The sequence below is a fragment of the Lynx canadensis genome, chromosome A1, assembly GCF_007474595.2.
Source record: "Lynx canadensis isolate LIC74 chromosome A1, mLynCan4.pri.v2, whole genome shotgun sequence".
Taxonomy (NCBI): Eukaryota; Metazoa; Chordata; class Mammalia; order Carnivora; family Felidae; genus Lynx; species Lynx canadensis.
The window spans coordinates 37,495,018-37,522,876 of NC_044303.2; positions in this window are offsets into that span (position 1 = coordinate 37,495,018).

A 27,859-nucleotide genomic window follows, 5' to 3' on the forward strand; every position below is an offset into this window, starting at 1 on the left:
CACTTCTTATATTAAATTTGCTTAAAATAAGGTTCACATACAAAAGTAATGAGATAAAGTTAAATCAATTCTTTGTAAATATTTCTGTTTGTTTACCTTGGGCAAGTCAAACAATCTCATGGAGCCTTGATTTTTTTTTTTTTTCCAGCTGGCAGAAAATATATTTGGCTTTGATACCAAGGTAGCTTTTAACTGAAATAAATAAATAATTAAATACCTCTATCACTTTAATTGTATGAAAATTAACTCTAAGGGCACCTGGCTGGCTCAGTCGGGAGAGTTGCAACTCTTAATACCGGGGTTGTGAGTTCAAGTCTCTCATTGGGTGTAGAGATGCTTAAAAAACAAAAACATAAAATATTAACTCTAAATAATAAATTCCTTTATATATTTTTTACATTAAAAAAGTTAATGTTTATTTATTTTTGAGAGAGAGACAGAGAGAGAGAGAGCATGAGCAGAAGAGGGGCAGAGAGAGAGGACAACAAAATCCAAGCAGGCTCTATGCTGTCAATATAAAGCCCAATGTGGAGTTCGAACCCACAAACCTAGAGATCATGACCTGGGCCAAAGTTTCACTCTCAACCAACTTAGCCACTTAGGCAACCTCCTTTTTATGTTGAAAGAGTAATAAAAAAAGATGGTACCATGCCTTCAACTCTGATATTAAAGAAAAGGGTAATCTACTTGAATCTCAGATTTTATCCTCATATTTAATTGAATAAATTCATTTAGAACTGTAACATTTATTTAAGAATGAACGAATTCTGAATTAATGTAAGAAGAAAACTATGTACAAATATTATTTCAAAAGGCATATATTTGATTTTAGCACCAAATATTGTCGTATTTTATGGCTCCAATATTAATTTCAGTGACGTGATGAGAAGTTAAATTAGCTAATAACAAGTTATATTCACACATATATACCCCCTGTACACAGACACCAGGCATACAGTATATTATGTATATAAATCAATATCAAATTAAAGTATTAAAATATATAAAATTAAAGTATATAAAGTATATGAATCAATATCAAAATCTTCCCCAATTATTTATTTGCATTTTAAAGAAGCTTGGAAATTGAAGCATCAATCAGAACTCTATTAGACCTGTAACTTATGGATTTTGGAATATAATTTTCATACCTAGGCATTGAATCAGGTGTCCATGGAAACTACTATACTTATACCTAAGATTCTCTATTCATTTAATCTGCATGATCAGAATAATTTAATCATGTTCCTTCCTGCATCTTGGTTTTCTCTGGAAACACTGCAAAACTGCATAATCATCTTCAGATTGTGAGGCAAACTTTTAACTGTTCCTGTTAAGGAGTTCATGTTATCTGTGGTGTAAAAGTCATTCCCCAAAACAAAGGTCCTCACGTTTGTTTTTTTTTTCTGAAGTTTGCATTTAATGTTGGATATTTTTGAATGCATGAATTTTTACTTCACTCTTAAAGTCTGTGCAAAAATATGTGGACTAACATTTTTTTTCTGATTTATGAAAAAGCACTAGATATTCAGGATGTACACATTTATAATATACTATAACTCTAGTTGGAATTATTACCAGGCATAAAGATTTATATCATTTTATTGTTTAAATAGTGAATGCTTATTACTACCCTTTGTTTAGAAGATAGATCAAATTGTATAGAAAGTTTCATCATTTAATGGTAATATCCCATTAAAAAGCAACAGTGCTGGGGCACCTGGGTGGCTCAGTCAGTTGAGTGTCTGGCTCTTGATTTCTGTACAGGTCATGATCCCGAGATGGTGGGATCGAGCCCTGTGTTGGGCTCTGCACTGAGCATGGTGTCTGCTTAAGATTTTCTCTCTCTCCCTGTGCCCCCTCCCTCACTCACACATGCTTTCTCTCTCTCTCAAATAAAAAAAATCAAAAAATAGCAACAGCAGCAAACAACAAAGCAGTGCACACACATTATATATAATTATAACTATTATATCTTTATATATAATCATTATTTAACCTATATCAATTTCTCTTGTCCTAATTTGTATCTAGCATACCCAAGTTGTAAAGTTTGCATGGTGTTTAGTTTGAGAAACAAAATATATCTCAGTCTATGACCCTATAGCAATAAAAAGAAAAATCTAACTGAGAAAAGATGTATTTATTACATTCAGGTAAGAGGAGCAAGAGGAGAAATGCTAACCAAATAGAAGCAAGAGGAGAAATGCTAACTTTATTAAATGTAAACAGCAAAATACAATAAAGGTTTCCTGGACATGGCATATTATATATATGTTCTATGTGTGTTCATATACCTTTTTCAAATTTTGCTCGGGAGGCATAGTTCTATTTTATCACGGAAGGAATAGCTATCAAGTTCCACAATATAAATATAAAGGAAAAAGCATACTCTCAAAATGGTTAGGTAAAATAAACCTGACTTTCAGGATGCCTGGGTAGCTCACTTGGTTAAGTGTCTGACTCTTGATTTCTGCTCAGGTCATGATCTCACTCTATGTAAGATCAAGCCCCATGTTGGACTCCTCACTGACAGTGTGGGATTCTCTCTCCCTGTCTCTCTCTGTCCTTCTGCTCTCTCTCTCTCTTAAAATAAATAAATAAACTTAAAAAATATGTATATACATATATATGTATATATATACATATATATATGTGTGTGTGTGTATATATATATATATATATATATATAACTCGCATTATTGGAAACTTAAAAAAAGTGCAATAATGGTGAAGGGTTCTCATGATTTCTCTTAACTTCTTAACAGATAAAATCCACAAATGTTAAAAAAAAAAGGTACTTTCCATTATTAATTTCATGTTGCAAATTACACTTACAATGTAAGTTTTACTTGTCCAAAGTAGATATATTTCATATTTTATTTTTAAGAATGCACAATACATACTCAAAAGACAATTATTTCTAAGTATTGATCATTGTTAAGGATAGCACCACTGTAAAATTGTATAATAGTACATGCATGTTGGTAATTGAGGTGTTTTCACATTTTAAAATAAATAAAATTTGAGACTCAAGTTTTTTAATATTCATACCATGTCAAAAGTTACAACTGTGTCTTTTAAAATTTTATTTAAAATATGTTAATAAAATTCTCAAATACCATACAAGGATAGTGGGGTTTTTTTCTTTACAGAAAACAGTGGATTCTCATAAGCCTAACATAAGTCAATCAACAGTTATCTGAAAATGCTGACTCAGAAGTGAAAGTTCTCATTCTCATCATACCCTATCAATTTCAGATCTTCTGCAACATTTTTTATAATGTCGCTGAAGGGCATATGGCCTTCTAGTTCTTTCAACACAATTCTTTAGGGAACTATTTCAGCCAGGAATCTTGAAAGTTTGTTGGAAGCAAAGTCTAAGTAAGTAGTCAAAAAATTAAAAATTCATTCTTGTGAATATGGCTCATAAAATAAAAGTTCAGGTAAGTATGGATGCATAGCATTGATTTTCTACTGATACCATAACAAATTACCACACATTTCATGGCTTAAGACAATACTAATTTATCACCTTACAGTTCTAGGGGACAGAAATCTGAAAGAGAGATCACTGGATGAAAATCCTGATATTGTGGCAGGACTGTTATATTTTGGAGACCCTAGGGAAGAATTCTTTTCTCTACTTACCCAACTCCTACTAGCCTCCCACATTCCTTAGCTCCTAGATCCCTACCTACATCTTCAAAGACAGCAGCAGTGTTGCATCTCTATTCCTTTCTTCCATAGCCACATCTCCCTCTCTCTTTCTTCTTCTGCCTTCCTACTTTGAGGACCCTTGTGATGACAGTGGAGCCAGGAAAAGGTTGAGAAAAACAAGGCCTCAGGGCTCCTGGGTGGCTCAGTCCATTAGGCAACCCACTCTTGATCTAGGCTCAGGTCATGATCTTATGGTTCACGGGTTCCAGCCCCACCTAGGGCTCCTCACTGAGAGTGCTGAGACTGCTTAGGATTCTGTCTCTCTCTCTGTCCTTCCCCTGTGCTCTTGTTTTCTCTCTCTTTCTCTCTCTCAAAATAAATAAACTTAAAAAAAAAAAAGAAAAAAATAAAGAAAAACAAGGCCTCCTCCAAATATATACAGTATATATATATAATTATCTGTAATCCAGCCTGAAAAAAAACTGTTTCTGATGGGAAATACTTCCTAGATGTGTACAATATTGAGAACGGCAGACCTGAAGCCAAACAACCTTGGCTTGAATTTTTGTTCTTCTACTTAATAGCTGTGTGTGACATAAGACAAGTTCTTATCCTTTTGTGGCACATAAAAAAATGGCAGAAACATCTTTAACACTCATCAAAGGCATGCAATCTATTTTCCCTTCCCTTGAATCTGGGCTGGCCAATGACTGACTAATAAAGCGTAAGTGACACTGTACTCATTCTAAGAATTGCCTGTAAGAGTTGTGGAATTTCTGCCTTGATTTGTTTTGCAAAGCAGCGAACAGGTGAGGTCTGACCTCCCTGAGGTTACCATGCAGTGAAAAGCACAGAAAGCCTTAAATCTCCATAATAAAACTGTTAGAAGAAAGGAATTTGGCAAAGTTACAAGACACAAAAATCAACATGCAAAAAGCAACTGTGTTTTTATGTACTGACAATAAGGTATCTGAAAAGGAAATTAAGAAAGCAGTAGGAATAAAAATACAATAACAATAAAAATGAATACCATGGTATCAATTATAAAATGCTTATAAATAAACCACAAAGGTGAAAGTTTGTATGTTGAAAATCATAAAACACTGATAAAAGAAATTAAAGCAGACACAAATAAATGGAAAGACACCCCATGATCATAGATTAGAAGAATTAATATCGTTAAAATCTGCACATTACTGGGGGCGCCTGGGTGGCTCAGTCAGTTAAGCGTCCGACTTCGGCCCAGGTCATGATCCCACGGTTTGTGGGTTTGAGCCCCGTGTCAGGCTCTGTGCTGACAGCTCAGAGCCTGGAGACTGCTTCAGATTCTGTGTCTCCCTCTCTCTCTGTTACTCCCCTGCTCATGGTCTGTTTCAAAAATAAATTAAAAACATAAAAATAAAACATTAAAAAAAAGTTTTAAATGTGCACACTACTGAAAGGGATCTACAGATTCAATGCAACCCCTATCAAAATCCCAATGGCATTTATTATAGAAATAAAATAAACAATTCTAAAATCATAGGAAACCACAAGATACCCCGAATATCAAATGCAATATTAAGAAAGAGGAACAAAACTGGAGGCATCACACTCCCTGGTTTCAAAACATATTATAAAGCTACAGTAATCAAAACATTATGGTACTAGCATGAAAATAGACAAATAGACCAATGGAAAAAAATAGAGATCCCAGAAAGAAACCTACACATCATGATCAATTATCCTTCTAATAAATGGCCTGAGTGTTTCCAATAAATCGTATATCCATGTGCAAAAAAATGAACTCTTAATTTATATCTTGGATCCTTACATCATTATTCTCTTTGGTCAATATCTCCTTTTTAGTGATATCACTAGAGTCTTTCCAGAAATATTCAATATTTTTTAAGTTGTGTAATTACCTTGAAAAAAAAAGAAGAAAGAAGAGACCAATTTTTATGCATGAAGTTCACTGCAGTTGCTACCCAGTTTTTCTGCAAACTTTCGAAACCAACTGCTTAAGTAGAGTCAGTAGTATTCACTGAAACTTTTCTCTTTCCACAAATACTCCTCAACTCATCTGCTATGATTTCCCATCATAGTGTTACAGAACACTCCTTTTTCCATGATCACCAAGGACTGTTTCTTCATCTCATGCCATGATTTATTTTTCATCTTCCCTAAACTCTCAGCGATGTGATGCAATGTTGATCTCCTGCTTCTTTCTGAAACATGATCTTTCTTTGATTTCTAGGACTCCACTGTCTCCCTGATTTTCTCCAGGAGTTTGGGAATCTGTTATGTCTCATCGTTTATTCCGTCACTAAATATTGGGAGTCTGTCACCAGCAAGTCCAGGTTCTCATATGTCCTTATACCATCCCCCTGATCTGTGTCCTCTTTTATGGACACAGTCCTGAATACTATACGTGTGTCAAGGACTTCAGATTCCTAGTTCCGACTTTCGACTCTTGTCTAACGTTCTGAACAGTGTGCCCACATGTCTCCACTTGAAATTGTTATCTAGACGTTCCTTATTCAAGAGGAAGTCAGATCTGTCCCAAACCAACTCATAATCTTTCTTTCTTGATTGCATCTCTCCTATGTTGTCTGTTCCATCAAATGGCATGCTCATATAACCAGTTATTTCACAAAAATATCTAGACATTACCATGAAGAATTTCTTGAGCTTCCGCCTTCAACCTATCTGAAACCACGTCTGTTTCACTTTCAAGTTCGTCTGAAAGTCGATTTTTTTCTATTTTCACCATCACTACTTCAGTCCAGTCTAACACCATCTCCTGCCTCTACAGGACTTCCAATTCCTTCTTACTGTTGTTTCATCTCTTACCAGCTCCTTCCAATATAGTTGCAGGTTGCAAACAAAAGCAGGTTGTTAACAATTCCAGACTGACTTTGCCAAAAGTGATTCAGACTTGAGGACTTCCATTTTGTTTAGGGTAAACGCTGAAAGGCTTAACAAAAACTGTAGTGCCCTGTGATCAGTCTCCTGCTTATAAACCTCAAGCCTTGTTTGCAAGCCTATTTTCACCACGTCATTCAGCCCCGTGGTCTTCTGCATTTCTTAAAGCAGCCATGCTTTCTCCTGCCGCGAGGTCTTGCACGCGTTATTCCCTCTATCTAAAATTATGTTGCCCTCTTTTCATCTACACATTTCTTTCTCATTGTTCCAATGTCAGCTTAATGGCTCATTTCTTGGGGTCCCTGAGTGGCTCAGCTGGTTAAGTGTCTGACCCTTGATCTCAGCTCAGGTCTTGATCTCAGGGTCGTGAGTTTGAGCCCCACATTGGGCTCCATGCTAGGTGTGAAGCCTACTCAAAAAAAAAAAAAGTCTATTTCTTCACAGAAGCTTTTTTCTGAAACCCTAAACTAGGAACAATTTAATATTATGTATTTCCGCCACAGTGTATATATTTTCTTCATAGGGTTTTTTAAATAAATTATATATAATAACTTTATTAAATAACAGAATTTAGAATCCTGGTTTTTTGTGGTCAGCATTTTATTTTTATTTTTATTTTTTCCCTCCCCTCCCTCCCACCCCCCATCAACCCTCAGTTTGTTCTCAGTTTTTAAGAGTCTCTTATGCTTTGGCTCTCTCCCACTCTAACCTCTTTTTTTTTCCTTCTCCTCCCCCATGGGTTTCTACTAAGTTTCTCAGGATCCACATAAGAGTGAAAACATATGGTATCTGTCTTTCTCTGTATGACTTATTTCACTTAGCATCACACTCTCCAGTTCCATCCACGTTGCTACAAAGGGCCATATTTCATTCTTTCTCATTGCCACGTAGTACTCCATTGTGTATATAAACCACAATTTCTGTATCCATTCATCAGTTGATGGACATTTAGGCTCTTTCCACAATTTGGCTATTGTTGAGAGTGCTGCTATAAACATTGGGGTACAAGTGCCCCTATGCATCAGTACTCCTGTATCCCTTGGGTAAATTCCTAGCAGTGCTATTGCTGGGTCATAGGGTAGGTCTATTTTTAATTTTTTGAGGAACCTCCACACTGTTTTCCAGAGTGGCTGCACCAGTTTGCATTCTGTGGTCAGCATTTTAAACCCAGTGCCCACTGCACTGCTTCACAGGTTCTATTTAGAAAATACATGATCTTGAATCATTTAACTTACTAGTAAAATATTTATATCCAAGTTTCTGATTTATAGGGCTAACGTCATAATAGATAAGGTCAGTGGATTAGCATACTTTAAAAATTCCAATAATATGCAATATAGAAAATGGATGATAAAGGATGACTTCCACTGCATCCAGAACATTCCAGCTGAACATGATTGAAATCTATTATTTCACTTCTGAAATAATAAAATAAAATTTTTCCAGAAGAGAGGAACACAATAGGTACAAAATTACAGTGAACTAATGAAAGACCTGTGAAATGTTAAAATAATTCTTTTGTGCCTTGTTATCCACTGTGTCCCATGGATAGAATTAAATATTTTGTCGGGTTTCTCTTTCTGCATAACAAACTACCAAAACTTTACACGTTAAAATGGCACTTGTTTTTAATCTTAAAGTTTCATAGGTCTGAAGTCCAGGTGGACCTGACTGGTTCCTCCACTTAGGATCTCACAGAGTTGAAATCGATGTGTCAGCAAGGCTAGGCTCACATATGGAGGTTCTGGAGAAGAATCCATTTCCAAGAATTCACTTTATTCAGGTTTTTTCACTTCCCGGAAGTTGTGGGACTACTAATTGCATTTCTTTGCTGGCTTTCTCAAGGGGTTGCTTTTGGTACTTAGAGGCCATTCTTCTGCTCTTGTATGCAACTTCTCCCATCCTTTTTTTAAAATGGTATTTTTGGGGGCACCTGGGTGGCTCAGTCAGTTAAGCATCTGACTTTAGCTCAAGTCATGATCTCACAGCTTGTGAGTTCAAGCCCCATGTTGGGGTCTGTGCCGACAGCTCAGAGCCTGGAGCCTGCTTCAGATTCTGTAGCTCCCTTTCTCTCTCTCTGCCCCTCCCCTGCACTCTCTCTCTCTCTCTTAAATAAATAGTAAAACATTAAAAAAAATGTTTTTAAATGATATTTTTGGTACATTTTGATGATGATGATTCCAGTATAGTTAACGTACAGTGTTATATGTATATATATGTATACATGTAATATATACAGTATATATAATGCATATTTTTGTAGATATAATGTATATATGTAATGTATATATAATGTATATATACAAAATATATAAGTATATATAATATATATTAATATATTATATAATATTAATATATATTGTATATATAATAACATATATATAATGATTCACCAATTCTAGACATTATTTAGTGCTCATCACAATAAGTGTACCCTTAATCCCCTTCACTATTTCATCCATCCCTTAATTCACCTCCCCCTTGGCAACCACCAGTTTGTTCTCCATATTTAAGTGTCTGGTTTTTTGTTTGTTTCTTTGTTTCTTTGTCCAGCCCTTCCATCTTCAAAGCCAGCAACAGCATATTGGATCCCTCCTTATTTGTGTGTCTCTGACTTCTGTTGCTGCAACATGGAGAAAACTCAGCTTGTAAAGGCCCATGTGGTTATATTAGGCCCATACAGATAATCTCTCAAACAAATACCTACTTGGTAACCTTAATTATATTGGCAAAATTTCTTCACCATAGTGTCTATATTAGTGTTTGAATAACCAGGGGCCAGGAATCTTAAGTGACCATTTTATAATTCTGACTACCACAGATATATATTCTTCCAGTTATGTATTTATTTTAAACCCAGTGGTTATACTTGAACAGAGAGAGAGGTGGCTTTAGTGGTTTTGAATTGATTAGAAGATGAAGGCAGATGTAAGGCATCCATAAGTATATAAACCTAAAGCAGTTTTGGTGACATTCTTTGTTGAATTCTCAGTGGAATTAGTAGTCTGGATGAAATAATTGCTTATATTTTGAAGTATTTAAAATACATTAATGTTGATAAATGCTATGAATCTTAGAAAACATACTGATTATTCATTCATAAGCACGGATATCCAAAGCTATGCAGAGTACAGGTTAAAGGATGAAACTGTTTGCTTCACGCAGTCCCTAAAAGTTATAACCTGGGGGAAAAGGGAACTATCTGGGAAATAATAATTTGGCAAAATTTTAGTACTTCTGATTTAGTACTGGAAAATATTTTTTTTCTTCTTTTATTTAAGAATAATTGACATATAATATTCTTCTAATCTCAGATGTACATTATAGTATTTCAATATTTCTATCCATTATAAAATGATCCCCATGTCTAGTTACCATCTGTCACCATACAAAATTATCACAGCATTATCCACTATATTCCCTATGCTGTACATTATATCCCCATAACTTAATTATTTTACAGCTGAAAGTTTGTGCTTTTTAATTGCCTTCATCTATTTTGCCCACTTCTAAAACCCTCCCCATTCTGATAACCAACAATTTGTTTCCTATGTTTAGGAGTCTGCTTCCATTTTGTTTGTTTGTTCATTTTGTTTTTTAGATTCCACATGTAAGTGAATTCATACAGTATTTGTCTGTCTTTGTTTGACTTATTTCACTTGGTGCATAATACTCTCTACCCATGTTATCTCACATGGCAAGATTTCATTCTTTTTTTTTTTTTTATATATAGCTGAGTAGTATTCCATTGTTTATGTATATGGCATCGTCTTTATCCATTCATCCTCTGATGGACACCTGGGCTGCTTCCATATCTTGGCTATTGTAAACAATGGTGTAGTGAACACAGGGTGCATATCTCTTCAACTACTGATCAGTTTAACACATCTTAGTTGTCACGTTCATGGTATATTTCAATACAACTTGTAAACTTCGGGTTTCACTAAGAAGGTTGAATAAGAATTCATATAAATCATGAAATAATAAATTATGGAAACTATTTCTTGTAGATTATGTGTTTCAAAGCTGATGAAAATATCTAAGTTTTGCAAATGGCTTGTTTGGCCATGTTTTGTGTATGGTATTTCAGAAAGCAGTGGAACCACTATAATTTTAAGAAAGCTACTTAACATGGCCTTTCAAGAAAGGAGATACATTTACCCAGACTGACAGATCTAAAATGACCTTTAAAAATGACTTTTTTTGAACTAGAATTTATAGGGATGATAATGGCATGACATTTTATTGGCAACACAGTGTTGGAGAAATAGAACATAAGTATAAACTATGATGCACATTTAATTAGTAGATGGAGGTGAATAAAAAGTAATGAATGCAGGCACACACAAATGCTTGACAGGATTTCTGTTGACTATTGTTAAATATTTGAACTTAGTAATGTTGTTGTTAGAGGAACAGAATCACAGGATGATAATAATGTATTTATCTGAGCTTGTCCTTATACATTTTTATATAACCATTTAAAGATATATTACTTCTGTAAATAAAAACAACAGAAAAGAAGAAAACATGGTTACGTGTCATAGAACTGATGGTGAAATGCATTTACTGTTATAGTTCCAGATTTTGATCAAGTGGGAACTTGGTAGAGAAACTGCTCTCAGGAATTAGACAACATGTATTCAACTATGGATTCTGCTGCTTACAAACCATTTAACACTGAGAAACCCGTGAAACCTTTTTCTTCATTTGACAGTGTAAGAGTTTCTGTAGGAGTTAATAAAATATTTTTAATAGTGCCTTATAATGCTTAAAAGGCACTCAATAAATATGAAGAATATTATTACTAACAATTCAATTTAGGGGCAATAGAAAACTTAGTACAGTCTTTCAGAGACACATATTTTATTTTTTTTTATTGAAAAGGTGGCCTAATAGTGGGTTGTATATGTCTGGTTAGAATATATAAATTTATGAAAAAAATTAAGAAAAACAAAGCAAGGGGGCACCTGGGGGGCTCAGTCGGTTGAGCATCCAACTTTGGCCCATGTCATGATCTCACTGTCCTTGAGTTTGAGCTCTGCATCAGCCCGTTTCAGATTCTGTGTCTCCCTCTCTCTCTGCCCCTCCCCTACTCATGCTCTGTCTCTCTCTCTCTCTGTCAAAAATAAATAAACATTAAAAAATTTTTAAAAAGAAAAATGAAAAACCTGTCACTCTCTCCACAAGAAGTACAACTAAATTAAAAAAAAAAATCAAATCTTTGAAACTCAAGAGAGAACATAAATTTCAAAGTATCCCAAATAGAACTCAAGACATAAGAGATTTCCAGCTGTTATTTTACTGGCAAAGCAAGAAGAAGAGGAATCTGCTATAGATGAGAGACAGGAAAATAAAACAATAGTTTGACATTCCACAAACATTTAGAAGTTTCATGTAGGCTATCATGATGGATTAGAATCCAGAAAGTCCAGTCACAGAAAGACTTCACAACTAATTGCCACCTCCTTTTTAGGGGTATTTTTCAAGTACATGCGAGTAGTATGCAGAAAACAGAAAAAGCTGGGTGATGCAGAAAGAAACAAAGTTAGGAGAAAAAACATAACTCCCCAGTGACTCTGCACTTCACCCCCCCACCCAGACACGACTTGGGGTATAAAACAGAAAGATTGTTCAGTGTCTGGAAAACTGGGGTATAAAGCACAAAAAGCTCTCACCATTGCTTAAATCTCAAGGACTGCTGAAGGGAAAGAAGAAGCTAGTCTAAAAGATTTATACCGAACAGACACAGGAGGGTACACAAGAAGGAAAGAAGGTAACTAGGGGTCATTCTTAATTCTCAGAAGCCACTCTCATTCCTTGGCTAGTGGCTCCCTCCATCTTCAAGTCAGCAACTGAACAAAGAATCCTTCTCATACTGTAAATCTTAAATCTTGTGTTCTGCTACTTGCCAGAAAAAATCACTATATTTTTGAAAGGGCTCACCTGATGAGATAAGCACATAGGAGACAATTTTCCCATTTTAGAGTCCAGAGATTAGGGACCTTAATTATATCTGCAAAATTTCGTTTGCAAAGTAAACAATCCCAGGTGTAACGGAATGTGGAGATGATGGGAGCCATCTTAGAATTCTACCTTCCATAGCCAGGCACTTACTTCAGATATATGCTTTCATTAATCTTAAAAGTAATTTGGTACAACTGATATAACTACAGTTTTAAAACTTCAAGGAAATGGATTGTAAGAAAGAAAAGGATGATCTTGGCAGAGGATTCTTTCCTCTACCCATGTCCCTAGCCCAAGGTCATCTAGAACAGACTCAACCTCACTGATATCTTCATTTTACCAGAGACTCCATTTGAGGTATATTCAACTTCTTCCCCATGGGACTGTGAGCTAATAAATGGAGTTGTTTTAAAACACTATCTTTGTGTTCATTAGTTACATACATAGGAATAGAAAGATAAAAAAAAGTACCCTGCTAACTAAAAAGTGTTACACAAATGAGTAAAGTATTGTAGTTTTTGAACTTTTAGTGGAGGAAGACAAGTAGAGTAAAATCTTGTGAGCATAATTCTTTCTGGAAACATGCTTGTAATCCAAAGCACTTATATAATCAAAGTGAATTTCCTTCCCCTTAAGAAATAATGGAAACTCAGATGATTCGTTCCACAATCCCAAATATTCACATAAAAATGATTACAATACTGTCATATAATACATACAAAATATAAAGAAAAATACACCAATTAACCTGCACTTACCTCTGAAAACCTTCATGGCTGGTGTGGCAGAGACAAGAGAGAGGAGAACTATAGTGTAGGACAACTTTCACTATCACTAATCGAATCACTGCTATCTATTGGCTCAATGGAAACTTTTTTTTCTTGCACCTTGAACAAGCAACCTATCCACTGACACTTGCTTTGCCTTCTTTTGGGGATTTTGGGGAAAGGTGACATTGCATTGTGGTTAAGCAGACTCATCACTTGCACTGTTATACAGCCTTATTCGGGTGGTGTTTTCTACAAAATTTTGCAGTTTCCCACATTTTACACATCTCCCTAATCTCATTTGAAGTGAAGGATTCCTCTGACTTTTTCTCCACCTCCTCCACAGACGAGATACAGATATAGGCTTCTTATAAAATACTGCACTTTTGGCCACTCGCCCACCTCGTCTGTACTTCTCGATGATTTCCTTAACTTCCACTGTAATCATCTTCTTATTGCCTTTCTTTTCACCCTTTTTCTGCATGGTGGCCATTGTATACACTTGCATGGATGTTGACTACAGTACAATATTAATAAACTCTTGGCATATGCTGTATTTAATGTAACTGGAAATAAGACAGCAGAGGAAAGGGTCTATATCCGCAGGCAGCCTGACCTAGAATGAAGCAGAACATTCCTAAGCTTACTCTTGTATGAAAAAGCAAAAGATGGTCCGTACGTTCTTTGAAGTGACTAAAAATATCATAGTACCAGTTGTGGGCACCTTCCAGCATTCTGAAAAAATCACTGGTTTCTACTAAACACTGCAGCCTGAGACTGAGTATCCAGAGCATGATAATCTCCCACAATGCTGCAGAGAGAGAGAGAGGGAGAGAGAGAGAGAGAGAGAGAGAGAGAGAGAGAGAGAGAAGAACCATAGGCTCAGTTGTGATCATGTGACATTTGGTGTCACATATTACTCAAAATGCAAGACATCACTTGATTATCAAATTAAAATTTATTGGAAATATTTACTCTTCTTGTGGAAGACTCACAGAACAAGTCACTCGCAATCCAAGGTTTTGCTGTATTTTCTTTACACACAATGGAATTTTAAAAATTAAATCATTCAGGGTGCATGGGTAGCTTAGTTGGTTAAGTGTCCAACTCTTGATTTCAGCTCAGGTCATGATCTCATAGTTCGTGGGATCTAACCCCATGTCGGGTTCTGTGCTGTCAGCACAGAGTCTGTTTGGGATTTTCTTTCTCCCTCTCTTTCTCTCTGCTCCTCCCTCACTCATGCTCGCTCTCTCTCTCTCTCTTTCAAAATAAATAAACTTAAAAAATAAAGGAAATTATTCATCTTTTATTATTTAAATTATATTACTTTGATACCAGGAGCTTTGTAGGCTTTTTTTGTTTTGTTTCTTTTTTGTTTTTATTGTGCTGTAGTTCATAGAGTTAAAATTAGTCCCTTATATAACACAGTCTTACAAGTTTTGACAAACACATACTGCCATGTCACCACCACCACCACAATGAAGATCTAGAACAGTTCCATTACCTCAAAAAGTTCTCTGGGGTTGTTTTTATTCACCACTTTCCCCTAGTTCCAGACCCTGGAAATTATTGATCTGTTCCCTGTTCCTCTAGTTTTACTTTTCCAGAATGACAGATAAATGGAATCATGCATTATAAAGCCTATTGAGTCTAGCTTCTTTCAATTAACAGTATGCATTTGAGATCAATCCATATTGTTCTGTGTATTACTGGTTCATTGGATTTATTGCTGAATCATATTCTATTGTCTGGATATACCAGGTTTTTTATCCATTCATCAGCTGAAGGACATTTGGGTTATTTCTGTTTTTAGTGATCATGAATAAAGGTGCTATAAACATTTTTGTACGGGTTTTTATGTGTAATTAAGTTTTCATTTCTCATGGCCAAATACATGCAAATGCGATTGCTGAGATGTATGGTAAGAGGATGTTTATGAGAAACTGGCAAACTGGGTTACCAAATGGCTGTGTGATTTTGCAGTCTCAATAGGAATGTAGAAGTCCTGTTGCTGTGGATCTTCATCAGTACTTTGCCCATTCATTCAACACTTGCTTATTTTAAAACTGTTTTATTGCTGAGTATTGAGAGCCCCTTGTATATTAAAGGTCTAAGTCCATTGTAGATATCCTATTCTCAACTAGTCTCTGGCTTGTCTTTTCATTTTTTAGCAGTGTGTATCATAGATCGTAACTTTCAAATTTTGATGAAATAATTTATCTTATTTTTTTCTTTTATGGAAGTGTACTCTTGTTGTACCTAAGATATCTTTGCCTAAACCAAAGTCTAAAAACTCTCTCCTGTATTTTCTCCTATAAGGTTTACAGTTTTAGAATTTAGATTTAGATCTATGATCCATTTGAGTTACTTTTTGTACTTTTGTACATCATATGATGTATGAATCAAAGTTCAATATCCAATTGATCAAGCACTATGTGTTGAAGTGGCTGCTATTTCTCTATTGAATTGCCTTTGCATCTTTTGTAAATATCAGTTGATCATGTGTATCCGGGTCAATTCCTGGAAACTCTAGTATTCCATCAGTCCCTGTGTCTATCTCTTGTGAACACTGCCCTGTCAGGATTAGTGTACGTCTATGTTAATTCTTGAAGACAGGTAGTGAGTGTTCTTTAACTTTGCTCTTTTTGGAAACTGTTTTAGCTACTTACTCTATTTATTTTACCTTCCCATGGAAATCTTGGACTCCACTTATGACGATCTATATAAAAAATGCTGCCAGTTATGCTGATGGAATTTATTAGGTATATTTTAATTTGTTTCCTCATGGCTTTGTAGTTTTCAGCATACATATTTTGCATTTATTATTAGATATATAACAATATATTTTGATTTTGATGCTATTGTAAATGATACTTTTTACCTGTCACTTTCCAATCATTTATTTATGGTATATAGAAATAAAATTAACTTTTTTATATTGATCTTATATCTTTCAACTTTGTTAAATTGATTTATCAGTTCAGGGTTGTTGGGTGTTTTTTTTGTATGTTTATTTTTTTAAGTTTATTTATTTTTTTTGAGAGAGAGCAAGTGCATGCAGGGAAGGGGAAGAGAGAGAGGGAGAGAGAGACAGAGAGAATCCCAAGCACGCTCCTCACCATTAGCACAGAGATCCACAGGAGGCTTGAATTCACAAATCATGAGATCATGACCTGAACCAAAGTTGTACACCTAACTGAACCACCCAGGCACCCCTAGTTCAGGAGTTTTTAAGCATTCTTAAGATTCCTTTAGATTTTCTTCATAGATATTTATGTCATAGGAGGATAGAGACACTTTTTTCACTTTCAACCTCTTTGCCTAACCTTTCTTCTCTTTCTTTCTTTGTTTCTTTCTCTCTTTCTTCCCTACTTCTCCCCTTCCCCCTTCCCCTCTCCTTCTCCCTCTTTCTTCTTCCCTTCCTCTTTCTTTCTTTCTTTCTTTCTTTCTTTCTTTCTTATTTCTCCGGCCTTCCTTCCTTCCTAGCCTCTGCTTCCCCTCCCTCTGTCTTTGTCCTGACCTTCTTCTTCTTCTTATTCCTTCCTTCCTTCCTTCCTTCCTTTCCCTTCCCTTCCCTTCCCTTCCCTTCCCTTCCCTTCCCTTCCCTTCCTCTTTCTTTTCCCTTATTATACCACCTGAGATTTTTAATACAATGTTGAGTAGGAATGGTAGGAGTGGACACCATTGTTTGTTTCTGATTTTAGTGGTAAAACATTCTGTTTTTCACTATTACACATGATGTGAGCAGTAAGATTTTTGCAAATGCTTTTTTTATAAGATTTCATATTTGATGTTATTCCTAGTTTGATGAGAGTGTTTATCATGTATTGCTGCTGAATTTTGTGAAATGCTTTTACTTCATTTATTGAAATGATCATATGGTTTTATTTTTTAGTCTCTGCTCACTGATTTCTTAGATTGATATTATTAATGGGGAACCCTCTTGGCATTCCTGATACACCTTACTTTGTAGTGATGCAATACCCTCATACACTTTGCTGGATTTATTTTGGTAATGTTTTATGGAGAATGTTTATGTTTCTGTTTATGAGACCTATTGATCTTTAGTTAACCATTCTTATAATGTCTTTGATATTTGTGTCACAGTAATTCTGACTTCATAAAATGAGTTTGGATATGTTCTCTTTTATTTGCTTCCTGGAAGCAATTTTGTGAATTTGATATTATTTCTTTCTTAAATGCTTGGGAGAATTCCTAGTGAAATGATTTGGGCCTTTAGTTTCCTTCTTTGGAAGGATGTAGCTGCAAGCTTTATCTTATTAAGTGATTTAGAGATATTCAGTTTATCTTTTTTTTAGTTAACTTTGGAAATTTATTTCATGGAATTGGTCCATTTAATCTAAGTTTTCAAAATTATGGGCCTAATTTTTTTTCAAAATATTTTTTATTATTTAATAAACTGAGTTTCATAAAGATCAAAAGGAGTTTCTTTCTTGATATTGGACATGTATTTTCTCTTGTATCTTAGCAACTTTACCTAGAGAATTACCAATTTTATTGATTTTTTTTCAGAGAACCACCTTTAATTCTCCTTGTCAGAGTTGATTTCTCTTTTTAATTTCATCAATTTCTGGTCTAATCTTTATGTCTTTTTTTTTTTCCAAATGCTTTTTTTTTAAGTTTATTTATTTTGAAAAAGAGAGAGAGAGATTGAGAGAGAGAGAGAGAGAGAGAGAGAGTACAAGCAGGGGAGGGGCAGAGAGAGAAGTAGAGAGAGAGAATCCTAAGCAGACTCTTCACTGTCAGCATGGAGCCAGACACAGAGCCTGATCCCAGGAAATATGAGATCATGACCTGAGCTGACATTGAAGTGGATACTTAGCCAACTCAGCCACCCAGGCACACCTCCTCCCAAAATATTTTTTGGTACTGTGATGTGAACATTCTTCCATCAAATGTTGGGATATACTTTTGAATCTTGGTGGACCTTTGCAACTAAAACCAATACAGTGATGCTTCTTAATTTCCAAGGCTAGATTATAAACGGATACATAGCTTCCATAGCTTCCAAACAACTCTCTTTTATCTCAGGTAGCTTTCCCCTGTAACGTAATTACCATGCTGGGAGGAAGATCTGGTTATATAGAGAGATCACATGTGGGTGTTCTGCCTGACAGTCTTAGCCAGGTAGCTGACTTCAGGTAACTCTCAACATCCTTTGACAACATGTGAATGAATGAGATTATTCCAGGTCCAGCCTTCATGTAACACACCTGAGCCATTGGCTTTGTCCAGCAAATAGAAACCATTTCCATATGACCTCTGTGAATGACAGCCTATGGAAATGGGAGACAAAGAAAGCTTATTTTTGTTTTAGTCACTAGCTTATTTGTTTCATAGAAATGAATACCTAATAAATATGGAGTGAATAGTTTATGAAGTATATTTTTCTCCTTCTTTGTATTATACTTGATAAGATGTTTCTGGTTGATATATTTGGTGGTCAGCTACATTTGTAATTTTGAGATCAGAATTTTCTACAGCCTGAGCTCCAATCTTATGTACTTGTTGTGTGATGAATACATCTACTTTTACATTTGGTAACTTAAAAATCAATAATTCTAAAATTTAATTCATTATATTTACCATTTTTTTCAGTTCCAGAATTTTCCTAGTCCTGATAGCCAATTAAATGTTTTCTTAAACTAAATATGTATCAAGACTTTTCCTTCCTCTTTCATTACAGTGGCAATTACATGGTGTCAGCCCTTCATTATCTGTTGCATAGATTTTGTTATTGTTCTGTCTTGAATCTCTGGCTTTGGTTTAGGTTTATCTTCCTAATCCACTTTTTTTCTCTAACATCAGAGGAGTCCTAAAGTGCAAAGTTTTTCACGCTAATCCTTTCCTTAAAGTTCTTTATAGGATCAATATCTACAAAGAATATTTCAAAGGCCTTTGCATTAAATTGTTTTTTAGAGAATGTTTTTCTTCTGATGTTGATATCTTCTCTCCACCTCCATAGTCTGAGTTCTAAATTTGTGGAATCCAAATATAAACTAAGTCCTGATGGCAAATATTATTTATTTCCCTCGAACTTATACTAAAGCATTTTGGCAAGTGGATCATTGGTGATTTCAGCATGCCCATTTTTTTAAAATTATATTTTTAAATGGCAAACTAAATAATGTATAATGTACTTGAGAAATTTAACATGCAAAAATTATTATAATATAAAGTTACATTTTGAACTTATTTCAAGTTGATTGGGAATATCTAATTAACTAAACATTCTCATGAAGCTAAAGTGCACAATTAACAGACAAATTGTGTTAGCTTAGGCCACTATACCAAAATACCATAGACTGGGTGGCTTAAACAATAAAATTTTAGTTTCTCACAGTTCTGGAGACTGGAAGTACAAGATTAAGGTTCCAGTCAATTCAGATTTGGGTGAGGGCTCTCTTCTTGGCTTGTGGATGGCCATATTCTGCCTATGTCCTCGCATGACCTTTCTAGAGCCCTCTTATGTCTGTTCTTTTAGGAACACTAATTCTATCATACTAAGGTTTCATTCTTATGATCTCATTCATGGTCCTGTCCTCAAATATAGCTACACTGGGTGTTAGGGCTCCAGCATATGAATTTTGAAGTGGACACAAACATTCACTCCAAACACAGGTCTAACTTTTTTTTTTTTTTAAGTGTGACTCAAAAGGTTCTCTATCACAATCTCTTTTCTTTCTTTGTAACAAACTGACTCATGCCTCTAAAGACCTTGCTTTCCACTTTCACTTCTTCTTTTGGTTATGGCAAAATCTACTGGATCAACTGACAGTATGAATAGATTTTTTGGATCTCTGAAACAGGAGAGCAATTATGTTCTTGATGTAGAGGATTTTGTAATGTTTCAGGCTCCGTTCTATATACTACCGTATACTTTCTATATATTCCTCTACAATGTTACTTATGGTCCCCACCCTTACCTAGACATATGTTTATTACCTACTGAATAGGCTTATTTATTATGCCAAACCTCTGAAGTTATATACTAGTGATTTAAAAAAAAAAGTTCCTGCACTAGTAAATAGTTCTTTCCAGTAATTATACCTCTAACCATTTGTCTTAATATCTATCTGATGTCACATATGCTAATTAGGAAAATTGAATGTTACAATTATTTGTAAATTAGTCTTAGACTTCAAGTAATATTAATAGAGTATGGCATTTTTAAAAATTAAACGGCCATTATGTCTAGACAAAATAATTTTTGAAAGTAGTATTTTAGGCCTGCTTTTTAAAAATACACGTATATCTTGTTATATCTCTTTTATACTAAATTCAGTGAATCCCTGTTAAATCCTACAATGAGAATTGTTATTTGAGTTGATGAGGATTAGTTAAGATTTGTTTATTTTTTAATGTAAATTAGTTGACACCCTGGAAATTATGTAAGTCAATTGCTTCATAAATCATGTTACTGCCTTCTGAAGCAAGTAGTAACTGTGATCTCTTTCACTTTTGGATAGATTGGTGTATGAAGGGAAAAAATACATTATCATTTCAAGTATCTACTTGATCTTATCTCTGAGGTCAATTTGTCTATTTTGTTCTTTCTGTAATTAAAACAATAGCACTTCATGCACAATTTACTACCATACTACAGAACCATACTGAAACTAGTTGCAGTGTTTTGCTTAATTTTTTCTTCTTTGCCTGAATAATTTTTAATTATAATAAGAAAACTATTAAAGGCTCAAATAAACTTTTATATGTACAAAGTATGTCTTTGAGCATATTAACCTTCCTGATATTACCACAGAACTCTTACCAAATGTTTAGAATTCAGGTAGGTTGGAACCTGACTTGATATTTTTAATTGCTTGCCACCTAAAACAGGATGACACTAAGTTGCTTTTTAATATTTGTTATGGTAAATATAGGAGCTATTTTTAATGTGCCTTTGCAATGGATAGATTTTAACTAATTTACCCTGTAACTATAAGCTTATAGTATCAATTGAAGTTGGAAATTATATGGCTTTAGTGACTGTGTACCAAACTGGTAACAAGTTGCAGATAATCCTTTTTCGCCAACCACTCCCTTAAAACAATCCTAAAAATTCTAAATACTTAAGATTTCTGAAGACTCCAGCTGAGTGAATAGTAAGAACAGATGGTCTCTTTAACAATGGGGAAAAAAGGTTATAATAAATAAAGATTTGAGGAAATTTGTTTTATAAATTATTAATGGTAAAGTTTTCATTCAAATGAATTGAGTATCAAATTTTCTGCTGTTGGATTTCAGTAGAGTTCGTTTTCTCTTGCTCTCTTCTGTAGGTTTATTTACATTGTATAGTAGTTTCAGTTCTTTGTGCTGTCTGTTCACAACAAACCCTAAAACAATATGTAAATTATATTATGTGATATAACTGAACCTTTTAAAACCTTCAGGAAGAAAAGCAAATTTTTTTTATTCTTGAAGTAACTTAGTCTTTCAGAAAGACTAAAAACAAATTCCTATTCACAATATGTTCATCATCTTCTACATTCTCTTTTGGTGCTTTTCTTTTATGGAGAGCTAGCCTAGCAAATCGATGGCCTCTTCTATGTGTGCATTAAAATTTTTTTGAGTTGCCTCTTGCCTTGTCATTGTATAGCTACTATCATTAGTTACAAAAAATATAATTTACTTTGTTTTTTATTCTCTTTTCCTAACAACATTAACCTTTTTGTCCATCCTCTCAAAAGCAACCACTGCCATGTGATTGAATTAATGTGTATTCTTTTGTAATTTTTATATACTATGAATTATATACTTTATACAATTTTTGAATGGTTTTAGTATACAAAAAGCGATATTTCTGCTGCTGCTGTTGTTGTTGCCGCTGAACAAGCGGTTTTAATCTGCCTGTATTACTGTGTGCATCTAGTTCATTGCTTTAATCGTCTGCAAAGCGTTCCATGGCATATATAGATCACACTGCACTTATATCCCCTGCTTAGTGATGGACACTTAGCTCTTATCCACATTCCTATTACAAAAGCAATGCAACAATGAACAACTAAATGTGTATCCCATTAAAGACCTGTCAAGCGTTTCACAAGGATTTTATTCCCAGGAGAATGATTGGTGTTACAGGATATAGAAATGAACAACTTCAAGCTAGTTTTCTGGAGGACTGAACTATTTGTTCCTATTTCTTCTACCTTCATTCCAATAATTGGCATTAGAAAACGTAATTTTTTTTTTTTTACTAATTTCTTGAATAAGATCTGGATCTACATTGATTTAGTTGGGGTTTTTTTAATATATTTTTTTAATGTTTATTTTTTTTTCAATATACGAAATTTATTGTCAGATTGGTTTCCATACAACACCCAGTGCTCATCCCAAAAGGTGCCCTCCTCAATACCCATCACCCACCCTCCCCTCCCTTCCACCCCCCATTAACCCTCAGTTTGTTCTCAGTTTTTAAGAGTCTCTTATGCTTTGGCTCTCTCCCACTCTAACCTCTTTTTTTTTTTTTTTCCTCCTTCCCCTCCCCCATGGGTTTCTGTTAAGTTTCTCAGGATCCACATAAGAGTGAAACCATATGGTATCTGTCTTTCTCTGTATGGCTTATTTCACTTAGCATCACACTCTCCAGTTCCATCCACATTGCTACAAAGGGCCCTATTTCGTTCTTTCTCATTGCCATGTAGTACTCCATTGTGTATATAAACCACAATTTCTTTATCCATTCATCAGTTGATGGACATGTAGGCTCTTTCCATAATTTGCCTATTGTTGAGAGTACTGCTATAAACATTGGGGTACAAGTGCCCCTGTGCATCAGTACTCCTGTATCCCTTGGGTAAATTCCTAGCAGTGCTATTGCTGGGTCATAGGGTAGGTCTATTTTTAATTTTTTGAGGAACCTCCACACTGCTTTCCAGAGCGGCTGCACCAATTTGCAATCCCACCAACAGTGCAAGAGGGTTCCCGTTTCTCCACATCCTCGCCAGCATCTATAGTCTCCTGATTTGTTCATTTTGGCCACTCTGACTGGCGTCAGGTGATATCTGAGTGTGGTTTTGATTTGTATTTCCCTGATAAGGAGCGACGTTGAGCATCTTTTCATGTGCCTGTTGGCTATCCGAATGTCTTCTTTAGAGAAGTGTCTATTCATGTTTTCTGCCCATTTCTTCACTGGGTTATTTGTTTTTCGGGTGTGAAGTTTGGTGAGCTCTTTATAGATTTTGGATACTAGCCCTTTGTCCGATATGTCATTTGCAAATATCTTTTCCCATTCCGTTGGTTGCCTTTTAGTTTTGTTGGTTGTTTCCTTTGCTGTGCAGAAGCTTTTTATCTTCATAAGGTCCCAGTAGTTCATTTTTGCTTTTAATTCCCTTGCCTTTGGGGATGTGTCGAGTAAGAGATTGCTACGGCTGAGGTCAGAGAGGTCTTTTCCTGCTTTCTCCTCTAGGGTTTTGACGGTTTCCTGTCTCACATTCAGGTCCTTTATCCATTTTGAGTTTATTTTTGTGAATGGTGTGAGAAAGTGGTCTAGTTTCAACCTTCTGCATGTTGCTGTCCAGTTCTCCCAGCACCATTTGTTAAAGAGACTGTCTTTTTTCCATTGGATGTTCTTTCCTGCTTTGTCAAAGATTAGTTGGCCATATGTTTGTGGGTCTAGTTCTGGGGTTTCTATTCTATTCCATTGGTCTGTGTGTCTGTTTTTGTGCCAATACCATGCTGTCTTGATGATGACAGCTTTGTAGTAGAGGCTAAAGTCTGGGATTGTGATGCCTCCTGCTTTGGTCTTCTTCTTCAAAATTCCTTTGGCTATTCAGGGCCTTTTGTGGTTCCATATGAATTTTAGAATTGCTTGTTCTAGCTTCAAGAAGAATGCTGGTGCAATTTTGATTGGGATTGCATTGAATGTGTAGATAGCTTTAGGTAGTATTGACATTTTGACAATATTTATTCTTCCAATCCATGAGCAGGGAATGTCTTTCCATTTCTTTATATCTTCTTCAATTACCTTCATAAGCTTTCTATAGTTTTCAGCATACAGATCTTTTGCATCTTTGGTTAGATTTATTCCTAGGTATTTTATGCTTCTTGGTGCAATTGTGAATGGGATCAGTTTCTTTATTTGTCTTTCTATTGCTTCATTGTTAGTGTATAAGAATGCAACTGATTTCTGTACATTGATTTTGTATCCTGAGACTTTGCTGAATTCATGTATCAGTTCTAGCAGACTTTTGGTGGAGTCTATCGGATTTTCCATGTATAATATCATGTCGTCTGCAAAAAGCGAAAGCTTGACTTCATCTTTGCCGATTTTGATGCCTTTGATTTCCTTTTTTTGTCTGATTGCTGATGCTAGAACTTCCAACACTATGTTAAACAACAGCGGTGAGAGTGGGCATCCCTGTCGTGTTCCTGATCTCAGGGAAAAAGCTCTCAGTTTTTCCCCATTGAGGATGATGTTAGCTGTGGGCTTTTCATAAATGGCTTTTATGATGTTTAAGTATGTTCCTTCTATCCCGACTTTCTCAAGGGTTTTTATTAAGAAAGGGTGCTGGATTTTGTCAAAGGCCTTTTCTGCATCGATTGACAGGATCATATGGTTCTTATATTTTCTTTTATTAATGTGATATATCACGTTGATTGATTTGCGAATGTTGAACCAGCCCTGGATCCCAGGAATGAATCCCACTTGATCATGGTGAATAATTCTTTTTATATGCTGTTGAATTCGATTTGCTAGTATCTTATTGAGAATTTTTGCATCCATATTCATCAGGGATATTGGCCTGTAGTTCTCTTTTTATTACGGGGTCTCTGTCTGGTTTAGGAATCAAAGTAATACTGGCTTCATAGAATGAGTCTGGAAGTTTTCCTTCCCTTTCTATTTCTTGGAATAGCTTGAGAAGGATAGGTATTATCTTTGCTTTAAACGTCTGGTAGAACTCCCCTGGGAAGCCATCTGGTCCTGGACTCTTATTTGTTGGGAGATTTTTGATAACCGATTCAATTTCTTCGCTGGTTATGGGTCTGTTCAAGCTTTCTATTTCCTCCTGATTGAGTTTTGGAAGAGTGTGGGTGTTTAGGAATTTGTCCATTTCTTCCAGGTTGTCCAGTTTGTTGGCATATAATTTTTCATAGTATTCCCTGATAATTGTTTGTATCTCTGAGGAATTGGTTGTAATAATTCCATTTTCATTCATGATTTTATCTATTTGGGTCATCTCCCTTTTCTTTTTGAGAAGCCTGGCTAGAGGTTTGTCAATTTTGTTCATTTTTTCAAAAAACCAACTCTTGGTTTCGTTGATCTGCTCTACCGTTTTTTTAGATTCTATTTTGTTTATTTCTGCTCTGATCTTTATTATTTCTCTTCTTCTGCTGGGTTTAGGCTGCCTTTGCTGTTCTGCTTCTATTTCCTTTAGGTGTGCTGTTAGATTTTGTATTTGGGATTTTTCTTGTTTCTTGAGATAGGCCTGGATTGCGATGTATTTTCCTCTCAGGACTCCCTTCGCTGCATCCCAAAGCGTTTGGATTGTTGTATTTTCATTTTCGTTTGTTTCCATATATTTTTTAATTTCTTCTCTAATTGCCTGGTTGACCCACTCATTCGTTAGTAGGGTGTTCTTTAACCTCCATGCTTTTGGAGGTTTTCCAGACTTTTTCCTGTGGTTGATTTCAAGCTTCATAGCATTGTGGTCTGAAAGTATGCATGGTATAATTTCAATTCTTGTAAACTTATGAAGGGCTGTTTTGTGACCCAGTATATGATCTATCTAGGAGAATGTTCCATGTGCACTCGGGAAGAAAGTATATTCTGTTACTTTGGGATGCAGAGTTCTAAATATATCTGTCAAGTCCATGTGATCCAATGTGTCATTCAGGGCCCTTGTTTCTTTATTGACCGTGTGTCTAGATGATCTGTCCATTTCTGTAAGTGGAGTGTTAACGTCCCGTGCAATTACCACATTCTTATCAATAAGGTTGCTTATGTTTATGAGTAATTGTTTTATATATTTGGGGGCTCCGGTATTCGGCGCATAGACATTTATAATTGTTAGCTCTTCCTGGTGGATAGACCCTGTAATTATTATATAATGCCCTTCTTCATCTCTTGTTACAGCCTTTAATTTAAAGTCTAGTTTGTCTGATATAAGTGTGGCTACTCCAGCTTTCTTTTGGCTTCCAGTAGCATGATAAATAGTTCTCCATCCCCTCACTCTGAATCTAAAGGTGTCCTCAGGTCTAAAATGAGTCTCTTGTAGACAGCAAATAGATGGGTCTTGTTTTTTTATCCATTCTGATACCCTATGTCTTTTGGTTGGTGCATTTAATCCATTTACATTCAGTGTTATTATAGAACGATATGGGTTTAGAGTCATTGTGATGTCTGTAGGTTTCATGCTTGTAGTGATGTCTCTGGTACTTTGTCTCACAGGGTCCCCCTTAGGATCTCTTGTAGGGCTGGTTTAATGGTGACAAATTCCTTCAGTTTTTGTTTGTTTGGGAAGACTTTATCCCTCCTTCTATTCTAAATGACAGACTTGCTGGATAAAGGATTCTCAGCTGCATATTTTTTCTGTTTAGCACATTAAAGATCTCGTGCCAATCCTTTCTGGCCTGCCAAGTTTCAAAAGAGAGATCAGGTACGAGTCTTATAGGTCTCCCTTTATATGTGAGGGCACGTTTACCCCTTGCTGCTTTCAGAATTTTCTCTTTATCCTTGTATTTTGCCAGTTTCACTATGATATGTCGTGCAGAAGATCGATTCAAGTTACGTCTGAAGGGAGTTCTCTGTGCCTCTTGGATTTCAATGCCTTTTTCCTTCCCCAGTTCAGGGAAGTTCTCAGCTATTATTTCTTCAAGTACCCCTTCAGCACCTTTCCCTCTCTCTTCCTCCTCTGGGATACCAATTATGCGTATATTATTTCTTTTTAGTGTATCACTTAGTTCTCTAATTTTCCCCTCATACTCCTGGATTTTTTTATCTCTCTTTTTCTCAGCTTCCTCTTTTTCCATAACTTTATCTTCTAGTTCACCTATTCTCTCCTCTGCCTCTTCCATCCGAGCCGTGGTGGTTTGCATTTTGTTTTGCATTTCATTTAAAGCGTTTTTCAGCTCCTCGTGACTGTTCCTTAGTCCCTTGATCTCTGTAGCAAGAGATTCTCTGCTGTCCTGTATACTGTTTTCCAGCCCAGCGATTAATTTTATGACTATTATTCTAAATTCACTTTCTGTTATATTAGTTAAATCCTTTTTGATCAGTTCATTAGCTGTTGTTATTTCCTGGAGATTCTTCTGAGGGGAATTCTTCCGTTTGGTCATTTTGGATAGTCCCTGGAGTGGTGCAGACCTGCAGGGCACTTCCCCTGTGCTGTGGTGTATAACTGGAGTTGGTGGGCGGGGCCGCAGTCAGACCTGATGTCTGCCCCCAGCCCACCTCGGGGGCCACAGTCAGACTGGTGTGTGCCTTCTCTTCCCCTCTCTTAGGGGCAGGATTCACTGTGGGGTGGCGTGGCCCCTGTGGGCTACTTGCACACTGCCAGGCTTGTGGTCCTGGGGATCTGGCGTATTAGCTGGGGTGGGTA